This window comes from Rhinolophus sinicus, chromosome 11, assembly GCF_057876585.1.
Source record: "Rhinolophus sinicus isolate RSI-liver-muscle chromosome 11, RSI-T2T, whole genome shotgun sequence".
In the NCBI taxonomy this organism is placed as follows: Eukaryota; Metazoa; Chordata; class Mammalia; order Chiroptera; family Rhinolophidae; genus Rhinolophus; species Rhinolophus sinicus.
The window spans coordinates 8270097-8293012 of record NC_142511.1 but is presented as its reverse complement, the minus strand read 5'-3'; the positions used below and the strand labels follow the sequence as shown (position 1 = coordinate 8293012).

Sequence of the window (22916 nt, the reverse complement as noted above, 5' to 3'; positions counted from 1 at the left end):
ATTTAGATATTATGACTCTCTCTGGAGAATATGAAAGGTTTGCCAAATTAGTCAATTAAAATTTCATATCTCAACTATAATTTTGTATCTCAGCTTTCAAAACAGTAGACATTTCCTGTTTCGGAGCCATGTTTGATTTGGAGACAACTGGTTAACCTGCAGTGTGGCTTCCACACTCGAGTGTGGTTTTCCGTGCTGTGAACGGACCATATTTATCAGTCTCATTACTCTTTGAAGGTGATACGCCTCTGTCTCAGACCCAACTATTGAGCTTGTGCATGTGTGAAACATAGTGAAAAGATGTTTCTCTTGTGCCTTGGAGTTTAGCTTTAGTTGTCATGGCTTTTTATTGAAGAAGGTAGTCCTGAAGATAAATCAACCAGCCTGCAGAGATGTGGTGAGCCCCACAAGCAAGGTGCCGTTTAAAGTGCATGGAGCAGTCCAGTGTGCTGGTTAAAAGAACAGGCTTTGAAGACAGATCTGGTATCAACTTCTAGCTTTCCAACAGTGGAGACAAGTAAGGATTGGAGAAGTTAAATAACTTACTCAGGGGTCGCACAGCTGACAATTGATGGATCCATCACTCAAACTCAGGTCAATATAACATTTAAGCCTTCTCTGTTAGTTACTATTTTAAATGCCTTCAAGTTTTTTCAACACCTGTTCTTCCTCGCCGGATAAAAGGAGACCTGGCAATGGTTAGACTAGGGATGGCACGCTCACCTAGTTTGTATAGAGGAATCCTTTATGGTTCTATGTACATATCTTTGGAATCTCCTGGCCCACTGAGTGATTGCTGACACAAGCCTTAATACAGAAGGTGAACTACATCGAGAAATATTTACCTAAGTTGGTTTACTTCCCTAAGCACCATTGAGGGATTCTTATTTTATTCATAGGTTCAGGTTTGGGTAGCCATGTTCCATGGTGTGTTATGGCACCCCCAGTCATGACGAACATGGCGGGGTACATGGGGATGAAGCTGACGTGTCCTGTGCTCTTCTTAGAAGGGACCCACTGGAATGCAAACTGGGAATCCAGAGAGAATATTCCACTGTCAAAGGGAGCCACCCAGAAGTGCCGTGGTTCCAGCTCCTTTCCCAAGGTCACTGACCTTTGTATTCGGTGGTCTTGTGCTTAGAATCCACGGTCAGAGCCGAGAGTAGCTGCTAGAGCAGCAGTTAGCGAGCTTGTCGACTGGCTTCAAATGTAGTATTGGACATAATGTTTTACTTATTGGTGAGCTTTCGGCTAACAGGACACATCCCTGCCCCTTTTCACATATCTCTCTATCTCTCCGTTGGAGAAGAAACTTTAACATGTGTTTCCTTTAAAGTGTGTTTCTTTTCCCTCCTTTGGCTCTTTTGCTACAGTGAGCAGCTTAGGTGAATAGTAAACCTATTTGTACAGAGCGCCCTCCCATCTAAGACATGGGAGGATGAATGGGAGCCGGGTTAAGGTAGGGTCTTCAACGCTTATAGGACTCATGCGAGCAGAATGCACTAATTTATGGTATTGAGAGCACTGCTATTTTATTGTTTCTCTACGGAAATATAGACTTTTTTACATCAGAGAAATTTTGAATGCAAGAGTGAGACATTTTACATCACTTCAAATGTTCTGCTAGGTATATGCGCATGGCTTGAATTCAAGTCATGGGAGTTTTTGAAGGAAAAATAAAATACAAGCTTAATTTCTATTTTCATTTTTGGAGGAAAGATTGAGGTCTTGATTTATAGAACTTATATCTTCCTCTCTCCCTCCCTTTTCCTTGCCTTCCTTCCTTCCTTCCTTCCTTCCTTCCTTCCTTCCTTCCTTCCTTCCTTCCTTCTTTATTCCTTTCTTTTTAGGAATGTAATTAAACCCAGAAGACTAGTAGTTTCTCATATTAAGAGATTACGAGAGCAGAACTTGGTACCTTTTCAGCAGGAAAATGCCAAGTCTTCATTTCTTCACTTTTATACCAAGTTCAAATACATGGCACACAGATGGCAGAAAAAGCTCTATTCTGAGCAAGTTAATCTCCCAGGACAAGTTAAGGCCTATTGTAATTTCTAATGTACCACAATTTGGCATCTATCACCATTTTTTTAAATTACAAATAGGAAAGTCGTTATTTTATTTTTTAATTGCATACGGTTTAAAACTTTGAAGAAAAAATAAAGTACCTCTTTTGATCCCTAGGTTTCCTAGGAACAAAATTTGGAAACGTTAAATTGTTGCTAATGGTAATCTAAATTGACATAACAACTTTTGTAAAACAATTTGGTATTTTAAGTGAAGTTGAAAATATGCATGCCTCACGACCCAGCATGTCCACTTCTAGGTATCTAGTACACGGAAATTCTTACGCGTATACACAAGAATATTTCTAGCAACATTGCTGATCATAACAAAACCTGTAAGCAACCCAGTGTCCATTAGCTGGAAGCTAGATGTGTACACTGTCATCCCATTGAATGTTTTCTAGCCATGAAAATAAATGAGTTGTAGCTACTTGTACCAACATAGATGTAGCTCACAGATGTAATGTTAAGTGAAAATAAGAAACTAGTTGAAAAATACATACAGTTCAATTTTATTATATTAAACTCAAAATAACAAGGTATCATTCAAGGATACATACAGATATGGTTAAATATTTATGAAAAGCAAGGAAACAGAAAACACAAAATAAAGGTGGGTGTTAACCTCTGGTGGAAAGAGATGGTAATATGGAGGGAGAGGGAAAGGAGGGGTTTCAAGCATTCTGGCAGTACTTGACTTTTGTTTTTCTTCCTTTGTAAAAAATTAACATAATAATTTATAGTAGTTTTAGATTTACAGAAAAGTTGGGAAAGTAGTACAGAGACTTCCCATATACCCTACCCCTAGATTCTCCTGTAATAAACATCTTACATTAGTGTGATATATTTGTTACAATTAAAGAGCCAATATTCATACATTACTATTAACTGAAGTCCACATTTTATTCAGACTTCCTTAGCTGTTACCTGATATCATTTTTCTGTTCCAAGATCCCATCCAGTATACGATATTACAGTTAGTCATCACCTCGCCTTCGGCTCTTCTTGGCTGAGACAGTTTCTCAGACTTTTTTTTTTTTTTTTTTTTTTTTGATGACCTTGACAATATTGAGGTGAACCAGTCAGAAATTAAAGTTGCTCTTTTTGCGCCTTTCCATACTTACTCTTTGAAGGAAGTCACTATGCGTAGTCTGTACCAAAGGACTGGGGAGGTATGTTCCACCTTTTTGAAAGCCGAGTACCCACATAAATTATTGTGAATTATTCTACGTGAGAGAATTGTCTCTTATCTACCATTAATTCAGTTATTCAATCCTTTATTTATATCATATGGACTTATGAATATTTATTTTATACTTTGGGTTATACTCCAATACTACTTTATTGATTTTATTGCTCAAATTGCCCAGCTTTGGCTAATGGGGTGCTTTCAGTTGGCTTCTGTGTCCCTTTGACATACCCCATCACTGTGGGTTTTTGTTCTGTTTTTGTTTATTGAGCACTTTGTTACTTTTTGTCACAAGATGTTCCAGGCTCATTTTGTATGTTGCCTGACCCCAACTGAGAGTCACCTGTGTGTCCAAGGAGCCCTGATTCTTCTCTTTGGAGAATGGTATTAGGAACCAGATCTAGGCACTATGTGTGTTTATTTATATTGGGGTGTTGCTTCGAGACGCGCTCTGCTGATAGAGCAAAGACGTGTATCTGTGTATATTAACTTCGTATGTATACATATATTTATAAATATTTCTATATATACCCAACTGTACACATATTAAGCTAAGCACGAGTTCATACTGATGTCTCCAGCTCTAATCCATTATCTAATTATCATACCTAATTACCATTATCTACTGCATGGATTATTCTAACCTCCTCCCCTTGCTCAGCCCACCCCAACAGTGAGAAATCTGGTTCCCACTCTCTTCCATCTATTTATTTATTCACTTGTTCAACTCCACTGTGCGTCTATAGCAGTGTCGGAATTGTTTACCCATTCTCCCATGGGCAAAAACTTTATCAATTAGAGTACAATTCTTATGTACGGTCACGTGCCACTTAGCAATGGGCATATATTCTGAGAAATGTGTTGTTAGGTGATTTAGTCATTGTGTGACTGTCATAGAGTGCTTGTACACAAAACTAGATCGTACAGCCTACTACACACCTAGGCCATATGGTATGTCCCAGTACTCTATTAAGGAGGAAAAATAATTTTCCCTCCACCCTTCTGGGTTCTTAGCTGAGACATTTCTGTGATAAAAGACAGATGAACAGGAGAAAACCCAACAAGTTTAATAACGTGTACTTCCCGTGAGCACTATATTTTTGAGATCCACTCATGTCACTATGTGCAAATATAGCCCAACACTGTCCAGCTGAGCTTTCTGCAATAATAATGTTCTATCTGCCTTATCCCACGTGGTAATCCCTAGCCACACGTGGCCCTTCCGCATTGAAATGTAGTTGGTGCAACTGAGGCACAGAACTATTATTTTAAAACAATTTTAATTCATTTACATTTAAATAATCTCATGTGGCTAGTGGTTACCATATCACATAGTGCATATATAGAATATTTCCATCATGGCAAAAAGTTTATTGGCAGCACAGGTCTAGCACATTGATTTTGACTGCTGCAGAGGACTCCAGGGTAGGCGTCCGCCATATTTTACCAGCCCTTTCGATGGTGGACGCTCAGGTGGCTCCTGGTTCCTCGTCACTATAAGTAATGCTGCAGTGATCACCTTTGTGTGTATTTCCTCAAGACTATTGTTAAAATTTCTCTAGAATAGAGAAGCAGCAGTAGAATTGCTAGCTCGTAAAAATTATGTATACTCAGTTTGACTCAAGACTTTCAAATTGTGCTCAGTTTTCACACTCATCCATAGCATTTGAGGGTCCTTGTGTCCCCTCAGGGGACACTTGTCTTTATCCACTTTTCAAGTATTTGTCAATCCACTAAATATAAAGTGATATATCATTTTGTACTTTTAGAAACACTTTAAATACTAAGGAGGTCTCCCCTTTGACTGTAGTATGAGTTACAAGTACCCCTCCCTCCCCAAGACTGTTCTGCGTCTCTTGATTTTGCCTATTATTTTGTTTAGTTGGTTGGTTGGTCGTTGTCCAAAAGCTTTTGAATTTTATGTAATTTAAGTTACCAATTATTTAATTTTGGCTTCCACACCTTACGTCTCAGATGGGAAGTTCTTCTTCCCAACTAAGACAATAAAAGGATTTTTAAGATAATAAAAGGCTTTAAGATAATAAAAGGATTCACCAGTTTTTCTTCTCATATTGTAATGGCTTCATTCTTTGCATTTAAATATTTGTTATATTTTGAACTGATTCTGGTATATGCTATGAGATATAACCTTATTCATATGTACTGTATGAATTGTCAACTTTAGCTCCTCAGAAGTCTCAGTGCAGTTTATTAAATAGTTTGTGATTTCCACTCTGATTTGAGATGTCACCTTCACCATATATTAAATTCCTTAATACATTTAGGTCTACTTGAATTTCTGTCATTCTTTATTACTACATATACCTCGTCCTGTGCCCATCCATATTGTTTTAATTATTGAGGCTTTGTAGTCTGTTGTAATATTTGGTAGGATTAGTTGCCCTTTGCTACTATTCTTTTTCAGAGTTCTCCTAGCCATTTTTTTTTCATATACACTTAAAAAGAAGCTTGTCTAGTTCTAATGAAAACAAAATAAGCCTCCAAACAAAACAAAACAAAACAAAAAACCAAGAATAACAAAATCTAGTGATATTTTTGTTTGAAATCCTGTTAAAATTTTAAATTAACTGAGGAAGAACTAAATCCTTATGATGTTGAGTTTTTCTATTTAAGAATTTGGTATTTTTGTATTTGTTCAAGTCTTTTAATCTGCCCATTAGTAGAGTTTTAAAGGTTTTATTTATTTTTTTCTTTGTTTTCCCTCATAGATGTCTTATATATTTCTTGCTAGATTTACTTCTAGGTATTTTATCTTTTTGGGCTTCTATAAAGGTGTACTTTCTCTTTATACATATGTTCTAAATGATTACAGTTTGTGTATGTGAAAGCTATTAATGTTTTTGTGTTAATCCCCTTCCCCCCCACTATCCTACTGAATTCTCTAGCTATAGATGTGTTTCAGTTGGTTCTCTTGGCTATTTTCATCGTACAGACATATCATATGCAAATACCGATCATTTTAGATCTTGCTCTCTGGATTTTATACTCTTAATTTCATTCTCTTTTCTAACTACACTGGTAGTAACTCCAGTACCAGGTCAACTAAGAATGTGATAGTATGAATTCTTCTCTTTTCCTGGCTTTAATGGGAACGACCTTGCTGTCTTGCCATCATGTTAATGGATTTTGGGTTAAGATAGATAAAAATGATCCTGATAAGGAAGAATTGAGTGGTTCTTTTCCTTTTAAAAATTATTTTTTTTGAAAGTTAAATTTTTTTTTAGTATTTATAATCATATGATTTTTCTCCTTAGATTTATTAAAAGGGAATCTAAAATCTATAGATTTTCTAATATTGAACTTTGCATTCCTAAAACCACCCTCACCTGGTAATTGACGAGTTATTCCTTAAATATTCTGTTGGATTCTGTTTTATTATTAAGGATATTTTGTATATTCTTATTTCTAAGCGAGGTTGGCGTTAGATTCTCTCTGTCTGTCTGTCTGTCTGTCTGTCTGTCTCTAATCTTTCTCAGGATTTGGTATCAATTTTGCATTTACTTCATAAAAATGATTTCAAGTTTTCTTTCTTTGTTTGCTCTAGAACAATTTAAATAGCACTGAGATTATCTACAGAGCCTGTTATCACAGCCCCTGCACTACCCAGTGTGTTGATGGAATGGCTGAATTAAGAACTGGTTCCTTTATGAGTAAATAATGAACAAGTAAATCACACAGGATAATAGGACATTGTTTCCAGAGAAAATGGTCTAAGCTGAGATGAAAGGATGGTAGGACTTAGTCTGGTAACCATGGGGGTTCTGAGTTTTGGTGATGAATTATGAGCTCTCGCCTGAGGAAGCAGGAATCAGATAGTGTAAAACCCAAAATGGGGAAAAGGATTTGCAGCATAGAAATATTTGGCACCTGTGTCAATGTTGACAGCCTTTGGTGGAGGGGTCATGAAGCTATGGATGTAATCCATGGAAGTGCCCAGTGAAAATCTTTTGCTGCTGCCTGTTTCTAAGTGACTTTTGTGGTTCTAAGTAGTGAGGGAAATGCATAGCGAATGTGCCATATGTCATATCCCCCTTCGTAATGAAACTTGTGAGCATGGAGCATCAGCTGGGGTTGTCAGGACAGGTCTGTGCACCTTTGGTGGCCTTGACTGCTGGCCTCAGATTATCCTGTTCTCTCACGGATATCTAATTTCCCTCCAAATTCTGAGAATTAAAATTCTCTCTCCTTCCTTTTTCCCCATCATGATCTCCTGCTGTGCCTTCACCTTATTCTCTTGCCCACGTCCCCTCTCCTGTCCTTTCCAGTGTTTTCTGCGTGGCTCTTTTCAGTCTATACAGTCAGGGCTAGGACCTGAAAGGGTGCCGTGGCAAAGGGTAGCTACTTGATTGAAAAGTTCCCTCTGCACACGTTCTCAGCATGTCCCCCAAGCACGTGGGAGGGGTGGCCATTCCCTGTATTCTTCACGGATGCATCTGTACCAAGTGTTCTTCGCCTCAGGACGATGTGGGGGCTCCAGAATCCATCAAGTCGAACATGTATGCGTGAGTGCAGTCTTCTGGCAGGCAAATCCATAGCTTAAATGAGGTTTTTAAAGAGGTACTGTAAGTAGGAAAGACGTTAACCTTCTGAAACAAAGGGACCTTTAAAAAGTGACTTCAACAAGAAAAGTTTATTCTTTCTCAGATGCCAGTTCCATGGGGAGCTGCTCAGTTTGGAAGGGCTGTTGTTCAGAAATCCAGGATCCTTCCATCTTGCTTTGTCCTCTGCTGCACAGAAAGCAGGTTCCCCAGGGGCCCAGTTCCTCACCTCACAGGAAGAAAAAGGCCAAAGGTCCAGGGTGATGATTTTCCTTTTATATAAGCAAGGGAGACAAAAACTGCACACATCCCATCTACCCCCATGCCATTGGCGAGAACATTGTCACATGCCCCAAATCTGGGCAGGTGACACTGGGAAATGCAGTCTCAGCTGGGTGGTCACGTGCTCAACTTAAATTCTACAGAGAGAGAGAGAGAGAGAGAGGAGGAAGAAGAAACAAGAGAAAGAAAGAAGGAAAGGAGAGAGGGAAGAAAGCAGGGAGGGAGGGAAAGAGGGAAGGAAGAATAGATTTTTTTTTTCAATAGCTGGCCTTGTCACGGGGACTTTTAAAAAGTTAAGAACCATTCATCTAGACCCGTACAATTCCATTCTCCTTGCAGAAAACACCTCCTTTTTGGAAGTGTGCATCTTTAGCTTTGTCACCTTGTGCCCCTCCCAACTGCCTCCATTGTCAGCTTCTGGGCCACTTACCAATATGCTTGATATACTTGGCACCACCCCTCTGTTTTTTCTCCCTAATGCATCTCCTACCTCTACCCAAGAATGTTTCATTAACTGTGCTGAGATCTGAGTGTGAATTCTCCCCTTTGTGGGGATTAGAGGTCCTAGCAATAAATACCTGGGTTCTATCCTGGTTGGGTCCTAAACGCTGCTCATTCATTCATTTATTGTCCTCGATCACCCTCTCCTCTCACTGCCCCAGGGGACTACTCAAACCTTTAGTAAGATAGTTAATCTCCTAACTTAATTTCTACATCTTCACACTGTGCATAAGACCTAGCCTCATACTTTATACCTAAAAATTGGGGCTATCAGGCATAATTTCTGTACGCCCCCCACCTCTCAAACTTGTAGACCTCCTGTTACCTTCACGCTTAACTTTTCATCTCCCACTGTCAATCCTTTTTAAAAAGTCCATAATGTATTTTTAACCCAGTGTATTCAAAATAGGGTCATTTTAATATATAATCAATATGTAATTACTAATGACATGTTTTACATTCTCTTTTTGTTCTAAGTCTTCTAAATCCAGTGTGTATTTTACACTTCCAGCATATCTCACTTGGATGAGCTATATTTCAAGTACTCAGTAGCCACACGTGGCTAGAGGCTGCTGTAAAGGTTGGATTGCAAGGGGCTGATAAGCAGTTGTAAAGAAACTTCCCAGTGCGTAGAAGCTACAGCCAAGACCTAGGTAGCTTAAAATTGCTCGTGGCAACTTGCCTAGTTTTTTGAGGCTGAGTTCAGTGCCTTTTAGAGAGGAAGTACTCAAAGTTGATTTTTCTAATTGAGTTATTTTTATTTTTTTCCATTGAGTCCTCATACTTGTTTTCTGTCAGTATGGTCGGCATACCTCATTGTAGCAGTGAAACGATTCATCCATTTTACTTTGTTTCTCAAAAATGAGTGATGTTTTAAGCATGTGTTTTCATAAGATTCGCCAGAATTTTTCATCGCACCATTGCATGTTTTGTTTTTTCTGCCCATACTTTTTGAGTGGCTGCTAAGTACTGGTCATGATAGTAGGCTCTCTGGATGCAATGAGAAATAAAAGAGACACAATCGTGTCTTCACAGAACCAAGACTTTTGTCTCTTCTGGGACCTCACTGGATGTATCAAATCTCGCTTCTAGATCTTGACATTTTCTTTCCCCTTCTTTGTCCTACGTCTTTCCCTCCAGCCTATAGATATAATCATGTTTCTCCTATCTTAAAAGAAAACCCACGTACTTGTGGGTCTTCTTAGCGAGCACCTTCTCTGTCTCTGTTCGCAGTGGCTTGTGGCTTCTTCTCTGCTTCGTTGCACTGAGATGGCCACTGACCCCAATGTTAAGTCCGAGGAATAAATACTCTTCTGTCCTCATCTTGCTGGCCCGTGTTTGCATTTGCCATGGCTGATCTTCCTTGAAATTGTATCCTCCTTTTCTTGGGAAATGCACAACCTGTGTATAGGGAAGAAGGTACTTTGTAAAACGGAAAGAAATCCAGTGTGGCCAGGGCATAGAAGTAGAAAGAGTCCTCCCCACATTAGATGGTGGCACCTTCAGAGCCTCGTTGCATTGACTCCCAGGACCCACTGGTGAACGCTCATGATTCTGAGCAATGGGGAAAGATTCTCCAGGATGCGGTTCCTGTTTCTCTAGCACCTTCTCAAATTAACCTCATGTGAGTTGGGACTGTTGCATTGCTCGGAAGAGAAAACTTAACTTGAACTGCATATAAATGACAAAGGGGATTCGTAGACTCAGGTCAACGACAGTGGCAATCGGGCTTACTTTTTTCAGGGCTCCAACTGTGTGTCTTTGCCGTTGTCATGGCCTCCTCTGTATATAAGCTGTATCCTTAGAATGGTAGTATGATCACTGCAGTTCTGGGTACCACATCCACATGGGAAATGTCCAGAGGAAGTCAGGATTGCTTCTGAGAGCGCTCTCATGGGGAAAAGGCGCTCTCTCCCAGCTGCCCCTTGCAATCAATCCACTCCTCACATTTCTTTGGTGTGAGTTAGCTTCGGCCTGCCCAACCCCTGGACCAATGTCTGTGCACAGAGGGATGTGATAACCGGTCAGCTTTGACTCATCAGGGCCCATTCCTGGAGCTGAGGTCAAACTGCCAGACCGCATGGAGAGAGGGGAGGTGAGGAGGAAACCTCAGTCACTCCGACAGTTCCCCTCACTTCATACTTCAGGAATGGCAACCTATCATTCTGTTTTACTTTCCCCCCCAATCCTTTTATTCTTCCATATACTGTACATCTTAGGTACAATCTCCTCTTCTGAGGGTCTTTTGCTCTTCCATATTCTCATAGCACTCCACGCCGACTTCTCTAGTAATGCTCTGTAATTCCAAAATTATTTTCTTCCCCATGCACCCATCCCATGACACTAACAGGCGCCTTAAAGGCAGACAATTTCTTAATCATCTCAGTCTCCTCCGCTTCCAGCACAGTGCTTGTTTGGCATGGGGTATGTACTTTGTGAATGCATGCTGAGCGTGGCTCCATTGAACGTCACCAAGCCCACTCCTGAACAGGCTTCAAGTGGTTTTCAAGTATTTCACAGATCTTCCCAGGGGTCCATGACACCCTTTCCAGAGGCTCTTTGAAGTAAAAACTGTATTTCTCATAATATTAAGATATTACTTGTCCTGTTCACTGAGTTGATGTTTGCACTGATGGTGCAAGAGCCGTGGTGGGAAAAGCTGCAGTTGCCTTAGCAGGAATTAATGCAGTGACACCAAACCATGCTAGCTTTTCATCACAGTCACAGTGTTTTAAAAATCTAGTTTTACTTAGGGGTATCCTAGATGCAGCAATGCAAATTATTAATAATCTAACTGACAAAGTGGGAAGTACACGTAAAGTGCTTCTCCTACAACAAGCTGAGCTGTGATTGTTTGAGTTGCGAGCTGAACTATCAGCTTTCGTCTTTTCTTTTTAAAAAATTTTTTTGAATACTAGTTTCAGGTGTACCATCTGCTTTTGTCTTATACCACAATTTTTGCTTGGAAAAAACAACTTGAAAGGACAAGCAAACTACATTTACTCAGACTTGTGCATTTGGCCCCCATGTTCTTGAAAATGAGCATAGTGAGCTTGGAAAATAATTGACAATGTTTGTAGCCTATGATAAAATCCAAGCTTTCAAGAGAAAAAGACTGAATATTATAAAAACTTGTAAATGCCACAGTGAGCTAGACAGCTTTCCAATACTTACAGACTTTTCTCATGAGAACCAGTAATGCTATTAATAAAGGAGAGTTGTTGAGATTATATAATAAAATGTGCCAACATTTGGAATATCTATATAAATCCATAAGCCAATATTTTCAAAATGACCAGTGCATGATGTTTCAAAACCATGCATTACTGAAACAGTAAATTCAGATTTCAAATGAATAATGAATTTTAATGAAGAGTGTAAAAAATGTTCAATGTATGGTTTCTGTTTCCACGTTGCCGCTTACCTTTAAAAAAGTAATACTTACTGAGTTTTTGTGTAGTGTCAAAGAATATCCACACTTTCCTGAAATGGTTATTAAAATATTCCTCCCTCTTGTAACTTCATCACTGTGTGAGGAAGAATTTTCTTAATATTAATATTTCAGCCCAAATAACATGTTGCAGGGTATTCAGTGCTGAAGGAGAGATTAGAATCCAGTTATGTTTTATTAAGCTGGATATTTAACAGAATTGCAAGAAATGTAAGGCAGTGTCAGTCTTCTCATTAATTCTTTTATCAAAAATATTGTTTTTTTCCATCAAATATATGGTTTATGTTATATAACACACACACACACACACACACACACATATACACACACACAATGAGTTTCTAATTACTGTTTTTAAACAAATTAATATTTAACACATTTCTCAGTTCTGGCTTCAAATATGGTAAACATTGATAGCTGTTGCCCACATAAATAAAATCTCAATCATTTTAAGAATGAAAAGGGTTACTGAGACCAGGGAGTTTGAGAGCTGGTGACCTAGCTCCCATGGCACTTTAGCTGGGGGGCTGGCCCTGTAACCCAAGGAAAATTAATTGTCTTTCGTGTGAACATTGCAGGTTTGTATCCCTGTTACAACCCTTCCCACAGAGTCAGTTATTAGCTGGTATGGTTTTCGGGCGAGTGAGGCTCGTGCTGGTGCATATCTGCCAGTCATACTTGCTGAATGAACAGAAGAACGAATGCGTGAATGAATGAAGGTTCCTAGTCTCCTTCTACTCCAGCTCTGTATTGTTATTTGTCTGCTTGTCACTGGACTCTTGAATGAATATCCTGTGGTTCCTTGGGAGGGCAGAGCTTTATACAAACACAATAACCTCTACCAATTCGATGTACTTCGTTTAGCCTCTGACCCTTCAGCCATGTGGGGAATTTCTAGAAGTCAGGAAGGAAATGTGATTGATTAAGACTTTCCGAATCCTGGCGCTTAAAGGTGCGTCCAAAAGTGCATTTCTTCAGGATTTTTGATATACAGTCATCTGGGAAGACACACTGTTGTCATTTCTTAAAGGTCATCACAGGGGAGGCAGATTGAAAGGCTGACATTTAAAGCAACTTTGGCTTATTCCCCAAGGGTCTTGAGATTAAAGGCAAGGGCGGTGGTTATTATTCTAGAGCCACTTTAAGAGTTTGAGCTACTTTAAGACAGACTCTGAATCCAAAGCCTTTCTACCTTCATTTACCACCAGAGGAAAGGAGCTGAAAGTTGATTTTTCTGAGGTTGCAGTTTAAAGGAATCTAGTGAATATGCAATCCTGGGGATTAGACTCTTGGAGACTCAGATATTTGAGGGTTTAAGGTACTCTGAGAGCTTCTAGGGCAGTGCTTCACAAACTTGTTCATGGCAGGAGATCTACATCTCCCTGGAGTAAATTACATATCTTTTCATGGCTGGAGGGGATGGGTTCAGGGGCTGTGGCTTCCAGTAGATCCCACCAGTTACCCCAAGGAATGGAGGTGACCATCACCACATATCTGCAGTCCATTTTCAGCATATCAGTATGCTATGGCATACCTCCTGGGAAATTCTTTTCTAGTCTAAAGTATCTTTGTGGGAAGGAGCTGGAATCATACCCTGTGTGAATTCCTCGTGTGCAGTGAGCGATCACAAATAACTTTTCTAAGGATCTGAAAGATGTGGCACCTCTACATTGGACCAGATTGCCCCTAAAACTTTGGGGCTGTTATCCAGTGGGTTAAAAGAGCTCAGAGGTGACACCAAACCATTGGGATCCACTCCCAGCTCCTGACTTGTTTTGGTCTCAGCCTTAAGTACTGTTCATATTTAGTCCAGTCATCTGGCTTAGAGAGCGTGTTCCAGAAGTTCTCATGACCTCATCAACAGCAAATTAGAGTCTGTGAAGACATCTAATAACCATGATTTCCACAAGGGCTTGATAAAGTTCTAACCAAACCTGAAGTCAAAGAAACTAGATACTGTGTTTGCCTGTGGGACCTTGTTCAGTATCCGCATTGCCCAATAAGTGGCAACTTCTTATTCTGAAATAATGTTGGGCTTACAGAAAAGTTGCAAAACTAATGCAGAGAATGCCCTATGCCCTCCACCCAGGTTCTCCTCATGAACCTCTTGCCCAACTGTAATGAATAATCAAAACTAAGAAATTAGCATTAGTATAAGGATATTTTTAGTTGGTATATGGGCTACATTTAAAAAATACGTTATTTACACATATATTAGAAAATACGTATTTTAGAAAATAATAGGCATATGAAACTCATAATTTCATCGATTTTGGTCACTAAGATTCAGATTACACAATAAATTGATGCCAAGTAAATTTTAAAAACATGAAAGTGACTAAAATTTCAGGTGGTATGTGGACATGGCAAAATTAAATTATGAAGGTATTACTTGAATGCATGACATTTGGGAATCTAAGTAAATGTGCAATGTGGAAATATGAAGAATTGACCTCCCTGTCCTGACTCCCTTGGTAGACGCTCCTTGGATGCTGGCTTCCCAGGGCGGCTTTACTGCTTCAGAATACCCCTCCTGAGTGATTTGCTGTCTCCGTCCAGTAGGTTGATGATGGCCAAGTCTGGAATAATGGCCCTGGACTGGAACATAGCGAAGCCGACTCTCCTATAATCCCCCCATTACAATGTAGATGGATGATTATGGTGGTGGTGACGGAAGTTAATGCTCTTCCTAAGACTGGACATTGACAAAAACTTGGAAATGCTCCTCTAGAGAGAGGTTTGAGAGGGAAATGTAAATTATTCAGTTAATGGGTCTTCCCCAATAAAACGCAAAAACTGCTTTCATCTTCAGGTCACCACATAAATCACAGTGCCACCTGGCAGATTTACGTTCTCCCAGGTTCTGAGCAGAGGTGATTACTAAGAGCTCTGGAGCAGGGCAGCTATTGAGGAGTTTAGATAGCCAGGGGGGGCATGCGGAAAGCTATGGAAGGACTTGTGTTTAATTTGGAAGGGGATTTGCTGACTGCATCTGTCTTCTGAAGTTCAGCCTTTCCTCCCCACTCAGGAATCAAAATCACTCTAACTAATTTGTGACTCTTGAAACTCAGCGTTTCTTTTTATATTTCTTCCCTTCTTTCTCCTGGCTCAAAGAATCCTGATTTCCCACGCATGTTCTTATTGTCAGTGAGTGACAACTTGGTGAAACATCAGGCTTCAATTAAGGTTTCCCCAATTTCATTGTCCTTGTAAAGGTCTGGGATGTGCAAGATTAAATAATGACCTCCTGATAGAGCAAAATTGCTTTTGGTTACATGGTATACTTTTTGAAAAATTTTTTTTTTTTTAAACCAGAGTCTTTCTCAAGGAAAGTAGACTCTGTCTCACTGACTACTAGAGGCTCTTGCTTTTCCCTATTTTATTTTTTATATAAAATCTTGGATGTGAGGAGTGACAGTGATGTATAAAGGACTATTGGATTGGCAGTTACCACTTAGACTTCTGTGTTTTGCTTTTATAGTTTTATACTTTATATATGTCTGGCTTTCCAGATCATTCCACATGAACTCATATCCCAAAGTAGAGCACCCCAAATCCTGGGGTTCTCTGGAATAACGGGAGGAAGGGTCCGATTTCTAAATGTAAAGTATACGAACTGTCATTAATCTTCTGTTTCTGCATTGGCCTTTATTTGTTTATTAACTTTTTTTTTTTTTATTCTTTTATTTTTTTTCTGTGTTCACTTATCACGTAATAACCACTGGCAGTACAAGCATAACTTAAAAAAAATACACCAGTAATTTGACCACTGAGCCACGTGCTGACCACCTTGCCTAGAATTTCTACATTTGCTGGTAATGTGTAATTATTATATTCATTGCCTCAAACAACAGTAACTACAGAATAAATATCACCAAAGGGAGCTGTCATCAGAGCCTGTCTACATAACCATTAGCCCGGGTTCATGGTATAACGTTGTGCACAGTTCCCCGTGGCTGTCATACTGGTAGACACTGATACTGTCCCCTGAATACATGAGTAGCATCCAGTAAATTGGCTCATTTATTGCTACTAACTTGTCAGGTGGAAGCCACTGCACTCATGTGCTCTGTAACGACCCTGATACTTACTGACCTGTTGGGTGACTTCGTGTAGTCAAGGGAGACAGTAGAGCACATCGCTAGGCTTTGGTTTTGCCCCCAGGTGCCATTTGTGAAATACTTACCGTTGGGTTGAGTGGACCCAGTGAATGTCACCCCTCTTCTTCACCCAAGTTCGAAACCAATTGAGAGGCAGAGACAGGGGATAGTTGGAAATGCAAGTATCACCTTTATTACTGATAAAACTAGGCTGGGAGACATGGCTTAGATATGATCGAAAGGTTTGCCTAACGTTCTGTTTAACTAAACTTACATTCTCCAACATCGAGCTTCCTGCGAAACAGAGCTGGCCCTGCTGAGCCCCTGCAGAGTTCAGAGAACAGAGCAGAAAGTGCACTTCCCGCAGGCATGTGGACACCAAAACGAAGTGGCAAGGAGTGGAGGGGCTGAGCCCTACCTGCTCAGATCTCTCTCCTACGTCATCACTCAGATGGGTTTCCCCTCCTCCCACAAGGAGTCCCAGGGCAGGGAGACCATCAGTGCTACCCTAATGGAGACTTCTTACATGTCTAAGCACAGATCCAGAGGAAAGCAGGTTCCCTACCACCCCAACACTCTCTGTGTGCCAGGTCCTGTGCTGAGGACTCTGCCTCCATGGTCTCAAGCAGTCCTGTGAAGTAAGGGCTGCGTTACTAATCTAGATGCTGAGGCTCCATGGGGGTAGCTTCTCCAAGATCCCACAGCGAGAACGTGAGTGATCAAAATCCATCCTTCGGTCTATGTGACGTCAAAGCCTGTGCTCTCAACCAGACACTGCAAAGTCTCACATTTTACATTTATGAGTACTTCTCACCTTAACACGTACCTGGATGTCGTGCCACATGTCTGTATTCTTTCGTCTCACTATCTGCTCAGTGGGGAGAATGCTCCTGACGTAGATGAGAGAACCCGTATACGGAACGGAGAGTAAAGAATGGTTGCGATTAGTTAGCTGACACACACGTGGGTACCTAAAGAGTCCACATATGGATGGAGGGTCCGCTGTTTAAATGGAGAGAATAGAGCACGCTATGCTCTTTTCAAAACATCCTTTATCTGTGAGCTGACACTTGCTGGGTGAATGACGTTAGCCTTGTTTCCCATGAAGTGGTAAATTGGGTCATGTTGTGCTTGGGAGACGCTTTCGTTCATTTGTCCATCCCTAAAGTGCTTGTATGGTGTCTACTCAGTACCAGGCGGCTTGGGGCTAAATTGGGCTGCTTGGATGGCATGGATAATGCTCACGTGACCCAGAACTCTGAGGTTCTGTGCATACCCATAGAAGGGAAGGTAGTTAAAAACATTATAATATCTACTCAGCTCCAGTGGATTCTTGACAGATCTGTTTTCAGCTAGCGTAACTCTCATTCTTCTCAAAAACACTTTCACTGCCTTTGACTGCTAAGAGAAAAACACTGTTTCTTTTACTCTACTCACAAGACTACTGACGCCATTTGTGTGGGTTTTGTTTTGTTCTGCTTTTTTCTCACGCCAACCAATTTTCCAACTCTCCAGATAACAGCTTGGTGTCCCGCAGTTTAATTCTGACACTAATGACCTAGCGTTAGTGACGACCCTACAGGCAAAGGCTTTAGTCCCACAGGACTATTCCCCCACCCCCCAACCTCACTTCAGATGTTAGTTGCAAGTCCTAGGTTGTCACCTGTACTTCTGACCAACCAGCTATAAATTGGCATTTCCTCCTGTTCAGTTACTTACTTTACTATTGTAGCTTACAGAATTCAGGGTAACAGTTACTTACATTCACCTGTTTATTCTGAAGGGTATGATAAAAGAAACAGATGGACATCTAGATGAAGACCTTGGACTTTAGAGATTTATCACACAGACTTGGTTATTCACTGTCTCCAGCTCCTCTCCCTTCCCCAGGGGATGGGGGTAGGGCTGGAAGTTCCAAGCATCTAATCACGGCTTGATCTTCCTGGTGACAAGTCCCCACATAGGAGCCCACCTAGAGTCAACTCATTGACCAAAAGAACTTCATCACCCAGGAAATTCCAAGGGATTTAGGAGCTATGTGTAAAACAATCCTCATCACTCAGGAAAATACTCAGGTTTTAGGAGCTCTGTGTCAGGAACCAGGGGCAGAGATCAAATATGTATTTCTTATTATGTCACAACTGCTTATAGCTTCACCATGATAACATAATTCATTCACTCACTCCATTCATTCATTCATTCATTCATTCACATGTTTGAGGGTGATAGTGAAGCCATGTGTTTATTTCTCAAGATTCTCCCTGATTGGGGCCAACTAGTAAAAAAAGAAAGAAAGAAAACGAGAAAGAAACAGAAAAAAAAGAAAAATTCGAGCTCAAAATGGCAGTGTTTTGGGAATGCTCTCACTTATTTAGTGGTTCGTCAGAATCAGCTTATTGATAAGTATATTGTCTTCTTCGCCAAATGAAGACATCGTTCAGCTGCATACGGAAAACTTTCCTAAAGTGATTTATTTTGTAGGTGATAAAAATACCCTGATAAAGAAAGCAGAGAAAGTGCTTGGGATATTTAGACGGCACAGACCAAGGATCTGTGTGACTCTTCCTGTTGGGAACGTTTTCTCTGTGTGCTCCCTGGAAGGGAAACGGGAAAGATGAGGGGAGGTTTTCCCAACTTTGTCATACCCTCTTGGTCTCTGTGTCGACAATGTCACTGTATTTCTGTCCACTTTGCGTCTTCTACTTGTAAGATTAAAATAGTAATTACTATCGGGTAAATCCTAACCACTCACCGGGTTTTCCCCTTATTTCTAATAGACTTCTTGACAATAAAGATTCTCAGTTGTTTTCACAATATCTCTGCTCCAGCAAGGCTGTCCTCATCACTGCATCCGAAGTGCCCTTCTTGATTCGAGCCCTAAGCTTCTGTTCAAGACAAATGCATTGGTCTTGATTTGGTTCATATCATGTCTTTCTTTCTAGAATGTTCTTTTCCCTGTCTCTACCCCCCTGAAATACTGGTCATTCTGCAAAGATCAGCATGAATCCCTCTCTTTGATAAAGGCCTTCCATAACTGCACTTTCTCACATAGATGTTCCCCGTCTCATAAGCCCCACAGCCCTTGCTATCTAGCTCACATGATTTTTATATTAATTAATGATTTGCTCTGTGTTGTTTTTCCTCCCAGTTAGATGTAAGCTCACGTAGAGGAAGTACTATTTTCACGTGTCTTTCGTGAGAGCCCTTGTTAGCGCCCAGAATGCTCGTCTCCTCAGTAAGTAGTTACAGAAGAGATACAGCAGCCCTCATCTGCTGAGGCCCACTAAATCCTGAGCTGCATGGTTAACTCACACCCGGAAGGGTTTTCAATGGATTGTCCTTTTCTTCCTAGCTTTTCTGTGTGGTGAAGTGGAAAGAGCCTAAACTTCAGTGTCAGAGGATCCAACACTTACTCATTCGATGACCATAGCCAAGTTTTAGTCAAAGCCCCTAAACATCACTGCCTCATCTGCATAGGGAAGATAATACTTTTCTCCTAAGAGGGCAGGAAATCACTTTCCTAGAGAAGCTGGCACCGTGTTTGGCACGGAAAAGATGCCTCTTCTTGCTACCCACTTGGACTCCACCCAGACTGTACCTTCTGTGCCTCTAATCAGGTAGCTCCTAAGTGCCCTGCTGTTCAGTTATATCCTGATTAATGAAAGCTTTCTAAGGAAGCTCAGCTTGGTACAAACAAACTCACAAAAACCTCCTGTAAATCTTGGGAAGCTGAGCTGTCTGAGTGCATTAGCATGACAAAACCACCTCAGGACACAGCTATTTGTCCCAGTCCGCTTGAAGAGGGGGCCATGTCGACTCAGCAAAATGACCAAGAGTTCTAAATATATCAGGATCCACAGCGTCTTCTGTCTATGCTTTCCCTCCTTCTTCCCCTTGTCAGTAACCAGAGTCCTGAATGCCTTCACCTTGACCCTCTACCAAAACTGGGAAAGATCTTATGTAATTACGGCTCTTTGATTCACTGATTGGAGTTGAATGCAAGTGAGGTTTAGCCGGTGTGTCTCCCCAGCCAGCAGTTATATTCTAAGTCTTTCTGTCTGTAGTGGTATAAGAAACTGTGTCCCATGGTAAGACAGCTCCAGCATCGGCATACAGACAGATTTTCTGGAGCTGGGAAATTCTGCACTCCCAACCTGCCATTTCTAAGGTTGACCTTGAATATAAACCAAATGGAGCATTTTCAAGGGGATAGGATATCTTGGCTCAGGTAGAGCATCTGTCTTCTTCTCTGATGGCTCAGCTCCCTCCTCGCCTGTGAGCTGGGTTCTGGAGCTTGGTCTGGAGGTGGCTGGTGGTGACAGGATAGAGAAGTGAGTCCTATATGATAGGCCCCTCCCAGCCTCTGGAGGGTTCTGTCCCCTGCCGTTGGTAGCCTGGAAGGCATCTCCTTCCTTCCTTGAGTGAGGTATGTTAACCTCATTTAAACTCTATCCTTACCATTTTCTATTCTAAGATGCATAGATGCATACTTGATGCTTTCCAATACACTGGATGCTACTTTAGTTCCCATTTCATAAACAGATTTTCCGCACTCTAAAAATCCTCCGAAATCACAACAAGCAGTGTGGCACAGTGGAAAGAGTATTATTACGTTATAAAGTAGGAGATTTTTGACTGCACAGTTGTCACATTAGTCTCCAGTACTCTCCAGGCGCAAGGATAGTTTCTGAGCCTGAGCCTTCACAGACCTTGTGTTCCAGCTCTGCCTCTAGGTCACAGCGACCTTGGATAAGTGTATTTACCTCTCTGGGTTATGTGTGGAATGGCAACATTGGAGTAGGTGAATCTAGCACCCATTCCCACTGCAGATTATATAGTCTCTGTGCAGTTGACCTGCTTCTGAGAATCAATCATTCGAAGTGGTGTTGTCATTCTATAACATCCCTTCTTGTCTGACAGCCTTGTACTCTTTTCTTTGTCTCTTACATTAGTTCCATCTTAATTAATAATGTCTGTGGCTGAGAAATAGCCTGTGATGGGGCCCGCTGCTCTTCACTAAGAGATGTTTGCCGGAATTAAAGGGAGTCTGTGCCCCTTGGTTTCTCCTTTCTGAGGCATGTATCTCTTTTGACACTTCCGCAAGTCTTCACCACACTTGTGTCTTCTAACCAGTGGTTCTCAGCTAGGGGTGATTTTGTTTCCCCTTCCCCCTCCCAGAACATTTGGCTGTGTCTGGAGACATTCTGGTTGCCACGCTGACTGATGACGGCCTCAAGCGTTGGTGGGTACAGGCCAGGAATGCCACTAAACATCTTCCAGTGCATAGGTGGCCGCGTCACAAGAATTGTCACATCCAAAATGTCACTAGTGCTGATGTCAAGAAACCCTTGTATGATCATTTTTCATTGCTTAAGGGCTGAAACCAAATATGTTCATTACTGTGTGAGTAGCATGCTACTTCATGAGAAAGAGAATTATTTATTATTGTTTGACTAACCCTGGGTAGGTGGGTGAACTGAGCCAAGCACATCCAGGAAGGGAGGTCTGCTTAAAACCACGGTTGGATACTTCTTGTAATACTTGGAAATGCCCAAAGACGATTCTATTGGGACACTTAACCAAATGCAGTAAGACTAAAGACCCTCAAGCTATCCAGTTGAGATATGTTCAAGAAAGGCCACTTCACACGAGAATAGGCATAAGGATTTCATCAGTGACTTCTGAGGCATGGGGGGCGCCTTCTCGGGGTAGAAACCATGAGCCAAAACCTTGAATAGGATGGAATTTAATTTGATGACAAATGTTAGCACAGTGTCAGGCCCTCTTAAGAAGAGAGGTCCTTTAGTGTGGCATTTGTTTTACTTTATTTTATAATTCTTAAGTTAGAACTGATGATTCTTTATAAACCTGTGATAAAATATTCTAGAACAATGCTTGTGAAACTTTAATGTGCATACAAATCCCCTGGGGATGTTATTAAAATTCAGAGTATTTTTAAGTACTTCTGGGGTGGGCACCAACATGGCACATTTCTAGCAAGCTCTAAGTGACGCACACACACACACACACACACACACACGCTGGACCATAGATGGACTTCGGGTGACAAGGTTTAGAATGTTAAAACTGGAAAGTGTTTTAAAGGTCACTAATTCACAGCCTATACATCACTATGGTGAAGGTGAGACCTGGAGACTCTAGGGCAGCCCCGGACAGAGTATGGTGACCAGATATTCGTGCTGAGTCCAGTCCCTACTGCTTTCCCCCTCTGGCCTCGCTGTACCATCTCTGGCAAATCACATTCTGTTGCTGAGTCTTAGATTTCTCTTTTTAGAAACAAGTGCGCTATGGTCTCTGTGCATTCTGCTGTAGCCCAGATGTGGTTTCCTCCAAGCCTCTGGCCTTTAGAGCTTGGTGGTCACCACTGCTCGTATCTCTCTTCCTGTTGTGTGTTGCCTCCAGGGAATGAGCCTGAGGAATGCAGGAAGCAGGGCTGGAAGGGCAGATGATGGCTGACGGGGATTGCTGATGGGGTACTGGCAGGTTAAGCAGGTGCCATCTGCATTGGGTGAGCACACTTCTTTGAGATGGGCTCTAAACTTGCTCACAAAGGCATCCAGGCACCCATCAAGCTGGCTCAAGGTGGATGAGATGCCCAGAGCGTAATGTGAACTGCCATTCCTCGCTGAGACACAGGCAGCAAAGCAGAAGCAGCGTCCTGGGGCAGTAAGCTTTCCATCCTGCCCCTCTGACCGCAGCACAGGTTCTCTGGGAATCACAGAGGCGGCACGGCTATGAATACTGCAT

The 22916-nt window shown here is 41.3% G+C and overlaps 1 protein-coding gene across 2 annotated transcripts in view; it reads left to right on the top strand.

The window, feature by feature from the left end:
• Positions 1–22916, top strand: part of ASTN1 (astrotactin 1) — a 290620-nt gene that overhangs the window by 4487 nt on the left and 263217 nt on the right. The window lies entirely within an intron of this gene.